The sequence below is a fragment of the Pteropus vampyrus genome, unplaced genomic scaffold (genome assembly GCF_000151845.1).
Source record: "Pteropus vampyrus isolate Shadow unplaced genomic scaffold, Pvam_2.0 Scaffold554, whole genome shotgun sequence".
NCBI classification, from domain to species: Eukaryota; Metazoa; Chordata; class Mammalia; order Chiroptera; family Pteropodidae; genus Pteropus; species Pteropus vampyrus.
The window spans coordinates 307397-314290 of NW_011889335.1; positions in this window are offsets into that span (position 1 = coordinate 307397).

Below are 6894 nucleotides of genomic sequence, written 5' to 3' on the forward strand. Positions count from 1 at the left end.
AGGCGAGATCACCCCGCTGATGCAGATGAGACACAGGCACTGGAAATGGTGGCCGGGGCGGTGAGCGGTGTCAGGGAAGCCAGCCGCGGACTCGGGCTGGGCATCTCTGCAGTCACCCTGAGCAGATCCTCCCTCCCGGGGGTGGAGTGTCCTGGGTTTGGCCTCGGTGCAAGGCACACTGTGCCCTGTACCATCTTCGACAGCGGACCCCAACAGTGGCATCGGCACCGGGGTCCTGCTCTCTCCCGCACCCCCTACCGAGCGCACAGACCTCACAGTCCGTGTCCGTCGCTTACACCACGACGGGCTCCCTTTCCTCACTTCTAAGCCCCAAGAAGCCTCGGCACCAGCTGCTCACCTCTGGGGGCCCCGAGAACGGGCTGGCTGAGCAGGCGCCGGGTCCGAGTGCAAGCGGGGAACGGGGCGTGGACACTGCCCGGTGGCCCTTCGCGTCTGGGAATAGCTCATTAGTTGGAGAATCTGAGCGGGTTATTTCTCCCGCCCCTGCCGTGCTACATCGTGAGCTCCTGGGCACACGCTCGGCCACCGCCGCCCTGGCTGGCCAGGCCCCGAGACCCCTCAACGAAGATGCTCTGGTGACGCTGCTCCCACGCGCTCGACCCCGTGGGCTTCTCCCTGCCGGCGTGAAGCGTGCATTGTGCTCCCGTGAGCTCCGCCGTGCCCAGGTCAGCGGGGCTCGCTGTCCTGTACCTTCGGGACGAGAACACTGACATCTGTGGGGTTTGCTGTCAACGGTCAGAGGGGCAGAGGTACAGGGTGACAGGCGGGGGGAAGAAGGGAAGAAGAAAAGGGGGGGTCGAGGGGGCAGGGGACAGAAAGATGCTGACGGGTTTACTGAACCTTACGCCGTTGGGAGTTCTGGGTTTGCCTAGGGAAGGTTTTACTGAATGTTTTGCTTCATTTAAGAGGAAAATAAATATTTGGCAAATATCTACATGACACCATCCAGCTGCAGCGCCTACTGCAGACAGAACCCATCCAGAAGAGTCACAGCAGAGACGGAGGTGGGTCAGGCAGGCCCGGGGTAGCCCGGAACCAGTGCACGGTGCGTGGCTGCGGGTGCCAATGGGGGCGGCCGGGGTGCATGGTCCCCGCCGAGCCCAGGCCGTCATACCTGGCGGTGCAGATCCATATGTGGAACCCAGGTGGGGGTCAGGCGGCACACGATTCAGGGACGGGGGCCTGCCGGGGGCCGGCCTCGCCCGCAGACGTGCTGGCCCTTTAAGGCAGGGTGTGAGGGGCTCCAGGGCAGCTGACAACCGGCTGGGAGCGGCTCTTCTCCCGAGAGCGCTTTCACAGAAAACAAAATCTGGTGACAAGCAGGGAACTGTGTTAGGGTGGCCAAGGGACCGCAGAAGGGAGCAGCACGGGAGGGGCCGGCAGAGGCCGGCCTCCGGGTCCCCACCGGCCTCCCTTCTCGGCCTGTGTCGGAGGCGCGGCCGCGTGTGTCGGTGTTGCTGTGTGCATGTGTGTGTGCGTGTGCGTGCGTGTGTGTGCGTGTGTGTGTGTGTGTGCGTGCGCACGCGTGCACGGCCCGACGCGCCCCCAGGCTGCCGTGGAGCCCGTCGGAGGGCGAACGGGCGGACACCTGCTCGAGGCCTCGGCATCTGCCGTGACCCGAGCTGCTTCTCTGGCCGGGGGGCCCGCAGTGCCTCCCGAAGCCGCGGCAGCTCCGGCCACCCCTCGCCCGGCAGGGATCCACTGCCGCCCGGCACCTCCCGCCCCCAAAGGCTAAACCTCTCCAGCCCGCAGCTTCTGCTCTCGGTCACGTCCAGAAAAGCGGGCATGTGATTTCAATTTGAAATTAAAAGTCATGTCTGAATAACAGAACTGCATTCTCATTTCCTAATACCCTGGTTTTTACTACTTTGCATTCAACTGTGAAAAGTCTTTTAAAACTCGCAACAGCAGTAAAACTTGAATGAATTTTTGACCCATTATTGCATAGCGGGCGTGCCTTCCAAGTCCTGGAGACTGCCAGCTTCTCCCCACCTAATATTTCCACTTTAATTGTGCCACTTGAGAAATTTACGTGCCTCAAAATATGGCATGAATCTTAGGCTTATTGCAGCATCATTAGCAGCAACATTTAAGCAACATCTGTGTGCTATAGAACTAATTGAAGTAGCAGAAGTGGCAGCTGTAAATCCACGGGAAGATGGCAGTTTGTACCCAGCACTGCTGAGTTAGCTACTAACTGTCAGCCTGTTCCCGCAATCTGCTCCGAGCACCGTGGTACAGGCACGCGGTGTCCAAAAAAATACAGCGAGGAGGCTAATGGTCCTATTAACCACTTTGCTACACCAATTTGGCTGTTTTTCCAGTTTCCTCGTTGAATTTCATTATAAATTTCTCCATTCCTGTAAAAAGTCCAGTATGAGACGTGTCTGAATTTAAACTACTTACCTGAGCTGAGAAATGCTCGCCTGGCCAGACCGAAGCGAGGATTGATTTTCGTGTTATTTAATAATTCTGCTCCCCCTTCCCTCCTTCCAATCGCTTAAAAATTTTTATCACACACGTCTCCGTAAAAAATAACTTTAAAATCCCTAGTAATGTTGATATTTAAAGCAATGGCATTTTCTTCCCGTGGACATAACATTTTCAATAATCAATACAAGATGGCAACCATAATTTATGACCGGGAGGGGTGGAGAGAGAGGGCCGGGGTGCACGCAGCCGGCGGAGCCTGCCCAGGCCGGAGGAGGCGCAGGCCAACTGTCTGGGGTGGGGTGGGGGGTGCGGGCAGCACCACGGGGACCCCCCGGCCCCGGTCCACACACCACGGCCCACGAGTGGGAGGCCAGCTGCACCCGGTTGAGACTCAAAAGGCGCCGACCGCTTTTCTTCCTGCGACATTGAAGAGAAGGTTCTGGTTGCTCCGTGCAGGGAGCGGGACGCTGCCGAGACGCCTCCCCACGGGGGCGCGGGGCGCGGGGCCAGCGCGTTTACGCGGGACATCGTCTCCGAGGACGACAGGGACGCACGCCCGGACACTGCCCGCGGACGGCAGCCCACCTCGGTCCGCGCTGCGGCTCCCTCGCCCCCTCTCTCGGCGCTCGGCCCTCGCACGGCGACGGGACCGCGAACGTGCGAAGCTCTCCGGCGTGCTGGAAACACACAAAAGACCTTCAATCTACGGCGGCTGGAGTGTTTGCCAACAGCCCGACTTCATTAGGAAATTGGCACGTCCACCCCGCTGCCATGTGACACGCCGTTAACTGTGGACATTTGTCGTCTTAATGCTCAAATACTCAGGGACCCGACTGATAAGGGGGAAACTGTTTGGACTGTGCTGAGCCCCACGCCTGGCGTGGCGTGCCACCGCACGGTATTGAAAATCAATAGCCACGTGACCGCTGAGAGGTTGGAGGTCGCCGGAATTAGCTTTCTAGTGCTAAATTACTATCCCTTGTTCCTTGGTTTATTTTCTAACAATAATACATTTTCAGGGGACCTGGTTAAAAACCACTTATGAAACACAAAGAGGAAACGCAGCATCGCTGGCTCCCAGCTGCCAGGCCCCCCGCCGGCTCGGGGAACACGCGGAACAGGCGCTAAGCGCCGTCCGTCTGCAGTTTGGGTTTGTTTGTTTTTTTTTTTAAATCTATTTCTTTTTTTAGCGGTGGTGCTTTAATTTTTACAGAAAAGGGTAAGAGCCGGTTTAGGAACAATCCACCCGTACGTTGTCGACATCACGCTGCCCAGTGCTCGGGTGGGCGCTGCTCCCGCCCAGGGAGTGACGGGGACAGCCCAGCACAGAGCGGGAATGACAGGAGCCCCTGGCACGTCGCTCTGAGAACAAGCTCCCGGCCTAACCACGAAACATCGTCTCTTGGGTTGTGACTTCTGGACGACGTTCCTGAGCACGGGGGCCCCACGGCCGATCCCCGTCTGGCCCTTCGTGCTCAGAAGAACCGAGGCCCCAGCGGTAGGAACGCGGGCTGCATCTGTTGATACTGTCATTTCTCACTACGCTGAGGAGTTTATTAACTTCTTAAAAATAACAAAATGCCAACACGTATCAGGCCGAGTTAACAAATATTTCGTAACCAAATCTGTATTTTCTGAAGCAAAAACAGAACCAGTGGGCGGAGTGGTTTTCCAGTTATGTGACTGGCGCCTGGCTGGCCGAGGACTCCTGTGACTGTGGTCTCGCTGGAGCGCGTGGCGGAGGTGACCTCAGGGGGCCAGGTCGCTGAGGGGGCGGGGCGGGGCGGGGCGTCTTCAGAAAGCCGCGGCTGTTCTTCCCCGACCCGACGCCACAGCCAGTTTCTTCAGGTCAGTGGCCGGGTGGCGTCCGACGCCCCGCAGCGAGCTCCTGCTCCGCCGACCTCCGGGTCCCCCGCACCGTGAAGGGGCCCGTGACCGGCGCGTGGTTCGGTGACACTGTGGCTGGTTCGCGGGGTCACGCGGGTCTCCAGGCGCTGGCACGTCTCGGTCGTGACACAGAGAAAGCAGCACTTGCTCCCATTGCCGCCGAGCTCCTGGGAAAAGTCTAAGGGTCCAGACGCCGTAAGGCTCAGTGGCACATACGCGTTTTCAAAGTTCACATTTTTGTCCCGAAACACAGATTTATACCATTGGTAACAAGGACTCCTTGAGGGGACGGGCTCACTGCGTTCGCTTCTGAGGACATGTCGGGCACAAGTCTGAGTCGCCATCGCCAGCCGTGGGTCCTTCAGCGCGAAGGCTGTTGATGGTGGGGGGGTCCAGCCGCCCCTCCCAGCCCCCCGCCCACGGCCCCCGAACTCTTGCGCTGGCCGTCACCATGAGCGAGGCGTCGCCGCCTTGGCGCTTTGTGCTGAGTCGAGGCACTGAGCCCGTCAGGTTTTGTGGGTGACAGGCCCACCCGGATGCAGTGCGCCACGTCTTGCTAGGCCACCGGCCTCGAAACTCTTGGGGCCAAACCTCGTCCCCCAGACCCAAGGCCCGCAGGCAGGAGACCCCACTGCCAGGCCCGGAGCTGGTGCCTGCTCGTTCCACACAGCTGCTCGGATGTCTGGTCGACGAGAGAGGATGTGAGGTTTCAGGAACAGTGGTGACCGGAGGAGAGATCATCGCTGAGTGAGTGACGGGCTCGGGCAGGTGGCCACGGAGAGCTGGTCGCACAGCTCGATGGTACTGCCAACGGGCAGTGCAGGCTCCTCCCAACACGCGGGCCAGGCTCTGCCACACGGCTCGCCGCCCGGGGCCACGGTGCTGGCCGGGCTTGGGCGCTTCCCGGCCAGGCTGCTCACGGTACACACTTGGCCCGCTGAGCCAGAAGCTGGAAACCCCCCTTCACAAAACCAGTTAAGTGGGTCAACATGACCCGTTCTGGAGTCCCCCAGGACCCCAAGAATGTGACCGGAAACAGGTCACAGGTACACTGGATGGTGGCCTTTGGTGACCTCGTTTTGAATTATGGGACATGTACACATCGGCGCAAACGTGTGTGACCCCTACGCCGTGAAATGGTCTCACAAGGACAGCAGGGAACCCGCGGCCCAGACCGGGCGCTCTGCAGCCTGCGGCCAAGACGGCCTAAGTGACCAAACGGCTGCGGTTCCGACGGCCCCGCCCGCCGTGCCCCGGAGCCACACGCAGGACCGTCCGTGTGAGCAAAGACGCACGTGAGCCCCACGCGGCCCTCGGGGCGGGATTGCGCCTCTGTACAGCTGCCGTCCCGCACCCGTGCTGTCTCCCCGGCTGGTCACGTTGGGCGTCATCGCGCCCTCAGGCTTGCTGTCACCGCCGAGTGACACTCCCCGTCGTGGGCAGGCGCCCCATGTGCACCGCTCCCCTCTGGGGGTGCTGGGCCGATGGCTCCGCTCACACGGACTGTGCCTGGCGTCTGTGCACGTGTCCGAGGTTCCTGGAGGATGTGCCTGGGGGGGAACAGTGGGGTCACAGGCCGAGGGCTGCCAGCTTCACGGGGTGACACCAAATGACTGTCCAAGGTCACGGTGCACAGGCCGAGCGTCCTTTTCAATACTGTACACACTTTCCTTTAAATTTGTGGAGCAGAACCACGGTTAGCGCTAAGTAGCCGCGCCACTCATGGGCTATCCCAGACTTGGTTCTGGAATGTAAGGATGGAGACATCGATGCCCAGCACAGACCCCGCGGTGAAGCCTTGGGCTCAAGCCTCAGCTTCATGGCTTCGAAGCTGAGTGATCTGGGGCAAAACGCTTCCCTCTCCTCCATGGGAATGCGGGACACCACGGGGCTGTGCGACGGCTGTAGCTGTCACGTTTGATAAAGGGCGGAAACGTCAGCCTTTCTTGGCAAAGTCACGTACTCACTAACGTGTTTTTTGAACGTGCCCACGAGGAAGACGTTTCGCAGCGCGACGTGGGCACGACCATCGGGGAAGCGGGGTCCCCGATGCTCCACGAGACCGTTCCGAGGAGTTTGGTGTCAGCGTCGGCCTGCAGCGTGCTGGCGGGGCCCGTCAGGGCTGGGGGCGCCCAGGTCTCTCTGGATCGAGCGGCTGCCAGGCTGTCCCCAGGACGCTGGGCGAGCTGGCTTCTCACCTCTGCTGGGCGGGGCCTGGTTCTTTTCCACATTGTTTGGGAACAAATTCCTTCTTCGTAAGTTCTAGACGTTTCTCTTCAGAAATGTCATCCCAAAGACGGTCGTCTGAAGGCTCCGCCATCAAACGTATGACTCAGGCTTCACTTTTCTTGAAGCCGAGATCCACTCTGGTGACTGTGGCCGACGGGCTTCTGTCAGATGTCCGCTTCGCCCTGTAACTCGGGTCTCTTGGAGCGGCTCGCAGTTATTTTTGGCCCAGGATATGGCTCTGCTAACTGGCCACTGTGCTTGGTCTTGAACGTAAACACCGTCGCCATGGTTTGAAGAGACAGTGACGATCTGCTGGCCGTGCCA